The sequence below is a fragment of the Lathyrus oleraceus genome, chromosome 5, assembly GCF_024323335.1.
Source record: "Lathyrus oleraceus cultivar Zhongwan6 chromosome 5, CAAS_Psat_ZW6_1.0, whole genome shotgun sequence".
NCBI classification, from domain to species: Eukaryota; Viridiplantae; Streptophyta; class Magnoliopsida; order Fabales; family Fabaceae; genus Lathyrus; species Lathyrus oleraceus.
In genome coordinates, this window is record NC_066583.1 from 622,339,240 (window position 1) to 622,352,312 (window position 13,073).

A 13,073-nucleotide genomic window follows, 5' to 3' on the forward strand; every position below is an offset into this window, starting at 1 on the left:
AACATGGGGAGGAGAAAGATGATCATCATGATTGAACAAGATTGAAAATCCAAATATAAGGATAATCATCAAGTCAATGAGACTTTTGGATACATTATTAATCTCACTTTCAAGTACTTTTGCAAAGGGAAAAGGGGTAAGGCTGTTCATTTTTCATTGAGTTTTTGGCATGTTTTGGATTCCTTTCAACTTTCATTCTAGAGTTCCTTGTGGAATTCTTGTGCATCCTTCGTCATTCATATGGTGAGGTAATATTGTTCCAATCCTTTTCTTGTTTTGTAAGTAAGTTCTTCTTTTACCTTTTTATTTCTCAAAGGTATGTGATATTGTGTGTATGACATATGTAATAAGTGTTCACTTTCAAAAATTTCAAATGTGACCATTGTGTGTTTTCATTTTACATGTTTATAGTGACCTTATTCTAAATGTCTTCACATTTGATATATATCTTTTACCATTTCATGCCTACATTTACATGTTTGCATGCTATTAACTAAAAAATCATGAAAAACAATCATATGCATAAGTCTCTCACCAATTAGTCATTCATGAATCAAATTGAGTCCTAAAAATTCATTCCATATACACAAGTGTAAAAGTTTTCAATTTTGGACATTATGTATCGACGAAAAATTCGTATAGGCCGGCACATAAAATTAAAATTTTGAATTTCTCAAAAATCTTTCAGTATGTGTCGACACATGTAATTGATAGTTCGGCACATAAAATAATTTTTAAGTTCTTTGGTATGCACTTCAGTATGTGTCGACTCATAACTTGATAGGTCGACACATGCGTTTAGAGATCGACTCATAAACTTCCATTTGGTCAATTTCTCTTCATTTCCTTCATTCTCATACATGCACCAAAACTCTCAGATCTCTTAACTTCATCTTGACTCTTGAAACTCATTCTATCTATATTAAATCTTGTTTGTTTCATTCATATCATATCATTAACATTCTTATTTTCACCAAATCATTTGCATTATTAATCAATTTTCCCTTTTTCTCTTCAAAAACCCTCTTTCCCCCTAACTCATAAAAACTCTGAATTCTCACTTGTTTGTGTCTCATCTTCACTTCTTTGTGTGTTTCCTTGATTGTGTGTATTGTTTGAGTGTGAGGGTGTTTATTAATCTCTCATACTCATTCACTTTTCATCAAACATTTCATCAAACACTTGGAGTGCACACTTTATTTCAATAATTTCTATGGCTCCTAAGCTCTCTAAGACTAAAGGTGATGCCAAAGACAAAGGTAAGGCCAGTACATCATCTGCAGCTGTGGAAACTCCACTTTCTTTGGTTTCTCGAAGGTGTGCTGAAGAATTTGAGGAGAAACATAAACATAGGCTTGTGGTGAAACAATATGTCTGGAAGGCAAGTGTCGTTGGTGGTTTGTATATCCTTGTAGTGGCTGATATTGTTACACATCAACAAATTGATTATTTCGCACAACTCTCTCAAGACTACAAAAAAGACCTCATCCGTGTCTTCTACTCCGGGTTGCATGCTAGGGATGGTTCTTGCTTCAAGTTCACTATTGGTAATGTTGTCTATGAATTTACTGATGTACTTTGGAAATCCCTTTTTGGTATAATTGTTGTTGATGCTAATGATGGTGATGAAGCTGATCCGTTAGTGACGGATATTCACACCCATATTCACTTTAAGTGGAACGTTCATATGAATGAGATACTTAAAGCTCATCGTGTTGAAGACTTATGATCCTATTACCATCGGGCAATTGAAAATGGTCCCTAGAATTCTGTTCTGGCTAGTTTCTTATGTCTTGCGTCCTAAAAATGGCGTATTCCAAAGGATTCATTTGACTGAAGTTCATCTAGTATACATTCTATTTAACAAGATCAAGATCAATTGGCCATACCATCTTGTCTCTTGTATGTTTTCTATCAAAGTGTGCAATAAAGGAACGTCTTTTTGCTATGTCTCCATGATAACTAAAATTTTGAATTACTTAATCACCGACATGCCTAATCTCACATACAAATCTCCTGGATCTGCTCAAGAGTTTTCTCAACAAACCCTTACTAACTTGGGGTATTATTGGGGTATGAATCGTCGAGCATATTACTTCCGTGCAGGTAAAAATGGTAGGAAAATTTAGTTATAAATATGTTGTTAGTAGTAATGGAACAAAGCATGTTGTGTTGTTGGCACCTATTAATAAACTGCTTGATTGAAGGCAAATCAACATTGATGTACAATTTGGTTATGTTGTATGTGTTTGTAACATATAATGGACATTTTCCTACATTATATATATTACATTTTTGTGTTATAGACAATAATTAAATCACAGCAGTTGAGGAAATATGGTAAGAGCAAAGTGTCATACCCCAATTTTGTCCGGACATTTTAAATTTTCATAAATTCGATTTAATTTTCAGTTTACATCATATGTACAGCATAACATGCATTTTATCATTAATAATATATAAAATATCAGTCGGAATAAATTCTTGAAAATACAAACAATTTGGTTAAATCATTCCTCAAGTACGTGTAAAATCAGCGGATAAAAAGTTTCGAAATTAAACTTGCAGACGCCAATATTATTAATCTACGGCCCACGTAGTTTAGCCTGGTGTGCTCATTATATTTTTTCGACGACTTTTTCAGCTGCATTTTAATCCGTTTGAGCCTTTTAACCAGTGAAAATTTATTTCAAAATTTGAAGAAACGCTGTATTTTTTCAATAAGTATATCTCACACTGATCATTTTAGTGCATCCGATTTAATTTTTCGAGCAAATTTTTGTCCAACTTTTATTCATTTTTAGTCATTTTAATTTTGTTCTTTCGTCAAAATAGTCAGATTAAATAAACAGAATTTCCCATGTTATTATTTTAATTTTATCATGATTATTTAAAAAGTTGTTAATTTTATTTGAATTAATTAATATAATCCCATTTAAGCCAATTAAATTATTTAGAAAGGGCATTTTAGTTAGTTACAATCTGTGTTTCTTTCATCTGATCTCAACCGTTAAATCAGAATTAATCAATGGATCCTAGTTGCATTCCTTGTCCACTTAGTTTCACCCAATCAAATAATAATAGTACAAAGGATTAAAATGATGGAATAAAAAAAGAGATCAAAACAAATCCCTATTCCTTCAAAAAGCCTGCCACGCGCGGACAACTGGCATGGGAAAATGAAAATAAAAAAACTCTCTCTCTCTAGTACAGAGGTTCCAACGGATAGTAAGTGAATGGACTCTCTTTCTCCACTTTAGATCTCTCTACTCATTAAAAGCAAGGGAGGATAAAAAAGGAAGGGGCTTTTCCTGTGGACAAAAAGGAGATTCATTGGAACCCACTCACATACTGTCAGTAAAAGGGAAAACGAAAAAGTGGAAAATAAAAAGAAAAGCCTACACTAGCCTACTCTCTCTTGGATATAATGAAAATATAAAATAGAAAAGAAGAGAAAAAGCCTTTTGGTTTTTCCCTGGACACTTCTTCTCCTCCCTTCACTTCTCCATCGAGCATCATCACTCTTCCACTGTTCCTCTTCCTTCCCAATGTTACCTCCTCCCTTCATCTTCTCCTTCTTCGCACATATTTCTGCCCCCAAACAACACCTTATACGCCATCGCCGTCGTCACGTCTAAATGACCATCTCCTTCGAACGCCGGTAACGCGACCTTCACCGTCATCAAAGGCTCGCCGGTGACTCACAAACCACCCCCACATCACATACCGCCATGGAAGAACGTAACCACCACGGCCACTGTTCACCGAAACCAAACACCAACGCCTCATCCATAAAACATTCGCCACTATCAACCGCCGATTGAATCGTCGGCGAACCAAATTCTTCTTCTTCTCCGTTCCAACCTTCACGCCATCGCCGTCATCATCCGTGTGTCAGCTTCACCGAGCCATTAGCCTGCACTTCCGTTTAACTCACTCAACCATAAACGTGTTAAGCTCACTTGAAGCCATGTTCTGTTCTATTTGTAACAAAAGCTGGGGTAAATCATTTTTCCTCCTTGGAACCAGCTGATTAATGACCGGTATTTTTAGTTAGTGTTATACTTTGGTTGCATTGTATTTGTGTGTGACAGGTTTTAGTAACGTTGCCGTGTTCGTTGTCGCAAGTCGGTTCTACAAGTTGGGCATTTGAGTTCTTAGTGTTGCATATGTGATTAGGAATTGTTGTTTCCAGGGACTGTATCACAACTTTTCATTATGCCTTTTTACTCCCACTTTGGATGACCTGTGCAGGAAAAATGGATGGTAGAAGTTTAATAATGGCGCTGAAGTAAGGCGGTTTTTCTCGCCAACTTTGCACGATTTCATTTGGCTTGTCCGCCGATATTCAACCATAAACCCATCCCGTCTTCTTTCTCTTCCTTACCACTAACTCCGGTGAAACCTCACCCTCAATCATCCACCACCATAATAACTTTCTAAAACACCGTGCCCCTTGTTGGGGAAAACCCACACCTCATTCGCCGTCTCAACCTCACCGACACTCTAACAAAATCCGCCGCCGTCTCAACCTTACCGACGATTCAACAAAACCCGCCATAATCGTGTTCTTCCACTTTCACATCTAAACTTCCAACCCACCACGTTAATAATCTTCTTCTTCTTCCATCCGTGACCCTTCATAACCTCACCTCCGTATGTCTCAACTTTTTGTAAATGTTCACTTGCAGTGAGATTGGGTTTGAGTAGTGCTTGGTCATCAAAATCTTGGTAGGACATTTCACGTCGGATATCTGAGTAGCAAAACTAAACAGTTCAAACACTCATGGGTTGTCAAACCTCCAACGTCATAGCAATTATTCAGCGCAAGCTCAACATCTCAGTGTCGAGTTTCTTTGATAATAACAACAACAATTAGTCAACATGGAGGTAGTATTTTGAATCGATTTATCCATTATATTGTATTGTGTTATCTTGATGTTTGATTTCAATTCGAATTTGTTATGATTGTTAAAATTGTTTTTATTTAACGTTAATTTACTGTCAGTTAGAATAAGCAATGTTAGTGCTGTTAGTGAGTTGTTGCTTTTACCTATTCTCTTGCCACTATCCCACATTTTTAGTGTTTGTTAGAGTGGGCTATTTTTTCTCTGATTCAGTTTCTGTAAGGCTATTTAAGAGCCATTTCTTTTGTTCAATTGAAAAAGAGATATTCTCCCTATTATTCTGTAAACACGTATCCTTCACAATTGGTATCAGAGCTCCTCTAGAAGGGGCCTGATCAATACTTGAAACGCAGCAGTCTTTTCAAGCAGATGGCAGAAAACAACAGTTTTGTTCAACCATCAATTCCAAAGTTTGATGGTCACTATGATCATTGGGCAATGCTCATGGAGAACTTCCTTCGATCCAAAGAATACTGGAGCTTGGTTGAAAATGGGATCCCTACAGCAGTTGGGGGTACAGAATCAACTGAGGCACAAAGAAAAACTGTTGAAGATCAGAAACTCAAGGATTTAAAGGTAAAAAATTATATTTTTCAAGCAATTGATAGATCTATCTTGGAGACAATCTTGAAGAAAGAAACGTCAAAGAACATTTGGGACTCAATGAAGCAGAAGTATCAAGGAACGACAAGGGTTAAACGAGCACAACTACAAGCACTTCGAAGGGAATTTGAAATCTTGCAGATGAAAGCTGGAGAATCGGTGAACGAGTACTTTTATCGAACCCTCACCATAGCCAACAAGATGAGAACTCATGGAGAGACTATGGGAGATGTTGTTGTTATTGAAAAAATTTTGCGGTCCATGACTCCGAAATTCAACTATGTGGTTTGCTCCATTGAGGAGTCAAATGACATTGACGCCTTATCAGTCGACCAACTACAAAGTAGCTTGCTGGTGCATGAGCAACGCATGAATGTTCCTGTTAATGAAGAGCAAGCCTTGAAAGTAACCTATGAAAGTAGAACAAGAGGTCGCGGTCGTGGTCGTGGAGGATTTCGCGGACGAGGAGGAGGAAGGGGCATGCCAAATTTTGACAAGTCCACTGTGGAGTGTTATTACTGCCATAAACTTGGACATTTTCAATATGAATGTCCAAGCAAGGAGAGTGAAGTCAATTATGCAGAATTTCAAGATGAAATGCTTTTGATGGCATCCATGGAAAATAAAGAATCAGATAAGGAAGAAGCATGGTTCATTGACTCAGGGTGTAGTAATCATATGTGTGGTAAGAAGGAAGTATTCTCTGATTTGGATGAAAATTTTAGTGAAACTGTGAAGTTGGGAAATAATTCCAGCATGACTGTGAAAGGAAAAGGAAATGTAAGATTTCAATTGAATGGAATCTCACATATCATTACTAGTGTGTTCTATGTACCTGAGCTAAAGAACAACTTGTTGAGCATTGGTCAGCTACAAGAAAAGGGGTTAACTATCATTTTTCAACATGGAAAATGCAAGATCTATCATAAGGAGAAGGGCTTGATCATGGAAACAACAATGTCCTCAAACAGAATGTTCATTTTGCCGGTTAAGCCTCAGTCAAATGTATCGGCTTGTTTCAACACAATTACTGAAGACTCAACTCAGTTATGGCATTGTAGATTTGGACATTTAGGCTTTAAAGGCTTAAGGATACTTGAGCAAAAAAGGATGGTGAATGGTCTGCCACAACTCAAAACTCCCTCTAAAATTTGTAAAGACTGCCTTGCGGGAAAGCAACAGAGGGATCCATTTCCTAAAGTGAGCACGTGGAGAGCATCTCAAATCCTACAGTTGATACATGCTGACATATGCGGGCCTATTACACCAGCCTCAAATAGCAAAAAGAGGTACCTAATTACTTTCATTGATGACTATAGTCGTAAAACATGGGTATATTTTTTAGTAGAAAAATCTGAAGCTTTTGACACTTTTAGAAGCTTTAAAAATCATGTGGAGAAAGAAACAAGTATATTCATCAAATGCTTGCGTACTGACAGGGGTGGTGAATTTACATCACAAGCATTTAATGACTTTTGCAAGGAGAATGGTATAAATAGGCAACTGACGGCTGCATATACACCACAACAAAATGGTGTAGCCGAGAGGAAAAACAAAACCATTATGAACATGGTTCGTTGCATGCTGTATGAGAAACAAGTTCCAAGGAATTTTTGGCCCGAGGCTGTAAATTGGACTGTTCATGTGCTGAACCGATGTCCAACAGTTGCTGTGAAAAACAAGACTCCTGAAGAAGCTTGGAGTGATGTAAAGCCATCAGTTGAGTACTTTAGAGTCTTTGGATGTGTTTCGCATGTTCACGTACCCGACAGAAAAAGAACAAAGCTAGACAGAAAAAGTACTAGTTGTGTTTTACTTTGAGTAAGTGAAGAATCAAAGGCATACAGGTTGTACGATCCAATTTCTCATAAGATTATTGTTAGTAGAGATGTTGTCTTTGAAGAAGATAAAAGTTGGGACTGGAATAAAAGACATGAGGAAAACATCAAAGAAAATTTAGATTGGGAAGATGAACAAGATGAGTCTGCCTCTGCTGCAAGTGCAGAAAATGATACAAGCATCAATGAAGAGATACAAGGAGAACTTGATCACTCTGATTCAAACGATTCAATTGAAGAGAGTCGGCAAGATTCAAATAGAAGAATAATACGACGACCTGCATGGATGAGGGATTATGAAAGTGGAGAAGGACTGTCAGAAGAAGAAGAAAACATGACTAACATGGCCATGTTTGCAGGTGCTGATCCAATTTCATTTGAAGAAGCTGTGAAGAGTGAAAAATGGAGAAATGCCATGAATTTGGAATTAGAGTCAATAGAGAAGAATGACACTTGGGAGTTGACAAATTTACCGGTTGGTGGAAAGAAAATTGGAGTGAAATGGATATTCAAAACAAAGCTTAATGAGAATGGAGAAATAGACAAACACAAAGCGCGACTTGTAGCAAAAGGATATGCTCAAAAATATGGAGTTGATTATAATGAAGTCTTTGCACCGGTGGCAAGATTAGATACCATTCGACTAGTGCTTGCACTTGCTGCTCAAAGGGGATGGACCGTTTATCAGTTGGATGTAAAGTCGGCATTCTTGCACGGTGTACTAAATGAAGAAGTTTTTGTGGAACAGCCTTGCGGATATGAAATCAAGGACAATGAGCATAAGGTGTACAAGTTAAAGAAAACACTTTATGGACTGAAGCAAGCTCCACGAGCTTGGTACAGTCGCATAGAATCATACTTTTTGAAGGAAGGCTTTGAAAAATGCACTCATGAACACACTTTGTTTGTTAAGACAAGTGCTGGAGGTAAAATTCTAATTGTAAGCTTGTATGTTGATGATTTGATATTCACTGGCAATGATGAGTCAATGTATGTTGAATTCAAAAAATCCATGATGGTTGAGTTTGATATGACCGATTTGGGAAAAATGAGGTATTTTTTAGGTGTTGAAGTAATGCAAAAGAGTGATGGCATATTCATTAGTAAAAAAAAATATGTGATGGAAGTATTAGAAAGATTTGGAATGGACAAAAGTAATTCTGTTCTTAATCCAATGGTTCCTGGAGAGAAACTTCAAAAGGATCAAGATGGCATGAAGATTGATAGTACTTACTACAAGCAGATTGTAGGAAGTCTTATGTACTTAACGGCAACTCGACCGGATGTTATGTTTGCTGTTAGTCTCATAAGCAGGTACATGGAGCATCCTACTAAACTACATTTGCAAGCAGCAACGAAAATCTTAAGATATTTAAGAGGGACAGCTGATTATGGTGTGTTTTACAAGAAGGGCGGAAATGAAGAGCTGGTCGCGTACACGGATAGTGACTATGCTGGTGACTTGGATGATAGAAAAAGCACGTCGGGATATGTGTTTCTATTGAGCTCTGCTGCAATATCCTGGTTATCTAAAAAACAGCCTGTAGTATCTTTGTCTACTACAGAAGCTGAATTTATAGCTGCATCTACTTGTGCTTGTCAGGCTGTTTGGTTGAGAAAGATTTTGGAGAAGCTTGGACATACTCAAAACAGCTCAACAACTGTTTATTGCGACAGCAACTCAGCAATCAAGCTTGCTAAGAATCCTGTAATGCACGGTCGTAGCAAACATATCGATGTTCGATTCCATTTTCTTTGTGAACTCGTAAAGGATGAAACTATAGAACTAGTTCACTGCAATACTCAAGAACAAGTGGCCGATGTGATGACAAAGCCTTTGAAACTTGATGCTTTTGTGAAATTGCGCAACCTATTGGGAGTGTGTCAACTGCCAATAGTAAACTGATTGTTAAGTAACATTCAGTTTAAGGGAGGATGTTAAAATTGTTTTTATTTAACGTTAATTTACTGTCAGTTAGAATAAGCAATGTTAGTGCTGTTAGTGAGTTGTTGCTTTTACCTATTCTCTTGCCACTATCCCACATTTTTAGTGTTTGTTAGAGTGGGCTATTTTTTCTCTGATTCAGTTTCTGTAAGGCTATTTAAGAGCCATTTCTTTTGTTCAATTGAAAAAGAGATATTCTCCCTATTATTCTGTAAACACGTATCCTTCACAATGATATTGCTGGATTTTTGTTTATTGTTTTGGATAGTGTACATTTTTTAAAACTATGAAAATATTATGAGTTGTATAAATTTGAGCAAGCTGTTGCAATGCCTTGTCCATCGGGTTGATGTTAATAACATGACTCTCTTTTCAAACTGATAAAGTAGTAGCACACTCCACACAATATGACATCACGTTGCGCAAACAAAAACTCTGCCGCAATCACTTTCTTTCGCGCACCAGATATTGTTAACCATTCTCATTTTTCATTTGTTGGGTATTTGTTATTTCATGAGTATTTGATGTTCTTCTGATTGAATATAAAGTTTTAGTTTATTTTGATTTGTGTGAGTATGGATTCTAGATTTCCTTATACTTGTTTGAATTCATTGATAAATATAGAAAATAAAGAAGGGTTGGACTGAAGTTGTTTCCTCATTCTCATTTTTGTGTGTTAAATTCTGGTCTTCAATTTAATTTTGTTTAAAAATAATAAAGCGCCACATGTTCTATATACATTGACCCGTTTTAAGGATGAAAAAGAAAGGAGGTCAAGTCCTCTTGTGTTACGGTTTGCAGAGAAAATGTATGCTTATGTTTTTTTTCTCTCTTTCTCTCTAGAATACTCATTATTATTATTATTATTATTATTATTATTATTATTATTATTATATTATGTGTATTATTATGATTTAAAATATAAGGTAAGTATTTCCTATGTATTATAGGCCCATTAACATTTGTACCTCTTAGATCTTGTAGGCATTTTGTTACTCTTATAATATTAGCTGGGGATTGTTGTTGATTTTCCTCTTAATTTATTAAAGTTTGATATGTAATATAATGATATTGGGCTTACTTTGTGTTCAAATCGGACATTAACCACGGGTTCAACAATTTTATGTTGTTATACCGCCCAATTTTCAATACATTAATAGAATATTTTCACTGTGTTATGATTTAGCGTATGACATTACTTATGTTGTCATTGCGCACAAATCGATTTTGAGCACATTGCGATCAATTCGATTCGAATCATTTTAAATTGATATTGCCACTTATTTCTTTCTCTTTTAATTAAATTAATTAATTCATTAACGTTTTGTTTAATTAGTTTTATTTTGATTAATTAATTTTAATTAACTTAGTTATTTGATTTAATTCAATAATTTTGATCATTAATTTTAATTAGTTCAATTAATCGACTTAACCGAATTTTAATAAATTAATTTTGAGGATTAAAGATTGATCTATTTCCTCTACTATCATTTCATAATACAAATTCGATTCCACTCAATTTCATCATCGATAAAAAACTATGATAAAACCATTAGAATCACACAATTCTCGATTCAATATCGAGCCCATTCCCACAACTTTGTAAGTCGATTCCTTTTTAACATCACCATCAATCTCACATAACTTACTCTTAGACTTTCTTACAATGAGACATACTCGATTATAATTAAATCCATTATTTCTATCTAAATCCGATTAACTGTGCAAATTCAAATCATTTTTCAAATTAATATAGGGCCCGTTTGTTTTGGCTTTTTTTTTTAAAATGATTTTTATAGTGTTATATATTTTAGTGTAAAAAAGATTTACAAAGAAATTTTTCATAAAAACTTCAAATGAAAATTTTGTTTGAATAGTTATTCTTAAAATGTTATTTTAGGTATTTTATCATTTTATCGAATTTTTTTTGGATATCAAAATTTCAAAAAATCACTTAATTTTGAAGCTATTTCAAATAGCTTTTTCTAAAAATCATTTTTGAGATACAATTTTAAAAAAAAATTGTGATTTTGACTATGTTTTGATCTTCAATAATGTATATTTATGTTATACAATGAACAATTCAATCTATTAATTTATAAAAAATAAATTTAAAAAAACTTGTAATATTTTAAAAAATATTTTTGTAAAATTCATTTTTAAAAATACAAAAAAAAATCCATTTTTTTTTTAAAGTTAAAGCAAACTGGTCCATAATTTCTAAAGACTTTCTTTTATAACTTAAACCTTCGGATAAAAAGGAGAATCACTCAAAGGTTTGAACGATACAAAAGGACAACAGGAAACGAAATCCAAAGACGGAACGCACTCGCACGAAGAGAACATCTCAGCGAAGCTCTTCAAACTCAAATCAAATCTCAAGCCAAGTTGATCCGTCGTGCTTGCAGTTGTTGTTTCTTCTTCGCCCTTTGTTCTTCTGAGCATATGTTGTTGCGTTTTGGTGATTGTGCGTTCCTGTGGCGTGAGTGCAGAGAGGGAGAGCTGGGAGAAGTTGTGAAGAGTGTGATTGAAATGTTACAATGAGGATTTGCAGTGAGAGGGAAAGGTAAAACGAGAGAGAGAATGTGCAGTGAGGATTGCTTATATAGAATCCAGAAATATGTTACAAATTAGGATGAAATTCAACCCAAATGAAAGTGAAATTCGAGAGTTTATTATAGATTTAGATTTCTGTTATTAGTTAGTTTTTAGGTTAATTCAAATGAAAATAGATTTTTTGGTTCTCTTTGAATTTGGATTTAGGCTGAGCTTACATTTACAGTGTAATAGAATGGATTTGCTGTTAGCATAATGAAACTTACAAATTTGTTTTAAATGGAATGTCATGTTGTGCAGTAGTTTTGGATGGATGCTTAATTATTTATGTTAAATACAATTAGATGTTAATTAGTGTAAATGCAGTTAATGGTGAATTTGTGGATTGTTAATGGTTAGTTTTATTACGCAAATTTCATATTGAATGTCCTGATTTTTTTTGCAGGATTCAATGAATGTATTATGCAGGAAATTCTGCAGGGAAATCATGAAGTTTTATGTAGGAAAAAATGCACCAAGCTTTGTCTAATTGTTGCAGCTGACTTTGATTAAGTTTAGCAATAGGAATTGTGCTTGGAATTGTTATGAAAATGGAAATTCTTAATGTAATATGAAATTGGGATTAATGTGGGAAGATAATTGAATTTAAATGTGTATTGAATTGTGTTGAATTGTATTGGAAACATTTGATTGTATTTAGTAAGTCAATTTCATTGTGAAAATAATGATTTTGAAGATTAGTTTGACATGAATTTGGAATCAGATTTGAAAAGTTACCTTTGGAATGGTTTCAAAAAAGGTTTGGATGGATTCAAAAAGAAAAGTTAATTGAAATTATTTTAATTGAAATATTCAAAAATGTTAATTGAAAACTTTCAAAAATTAAATCGAAAAAAGGGTTTAGAATGGATTCAAATGGTTTTAAAGTTAAATTCAAATGGTTTTGAAATAGGGCAAGTCATGATATGAAGATAATGGATGAAGAAAGATGGAATTAGGATTTCTAGATCATGTTGACTTTGGTCAATTGTTGAGTAAAAAGTCAACATTTGACTAATAGTCAACAATTCCAAAAATTGTTCACTTTTGTAAATATAGCTTATGGAAATATGAATTGAAATATAAGTGAAGCAAATTTACAATAAAAGTTGATTCTTGAATCCAAGTTTCATGAGAAATTTTCACTAAAGTTAAATTGAAATTCAACATGTACTAAACCAAGAC

General features: G+C 34.5%; 1 long non-coding RNA gene across 1 annotated transcript; it reads left to right on the top strand.

Moving 5' to 3' along the window:
- Positions 1–4,742: 4,742 nt before the first annotated feature.
- Positions 4,743–12,601, top strand: LOC127087198 (uncharacterized). The gene is made up of 2 exons (XR_007789795.1): positions 4,743–4,890; positions 12,295–12,601. It is a non-coding gene; the product is annotated as an uncharacterized LOC127087198 (long non-coding RNA).
- The last annotated feature ends 472 nt before the right edge of the window (positions 12,602–13,073 follow it).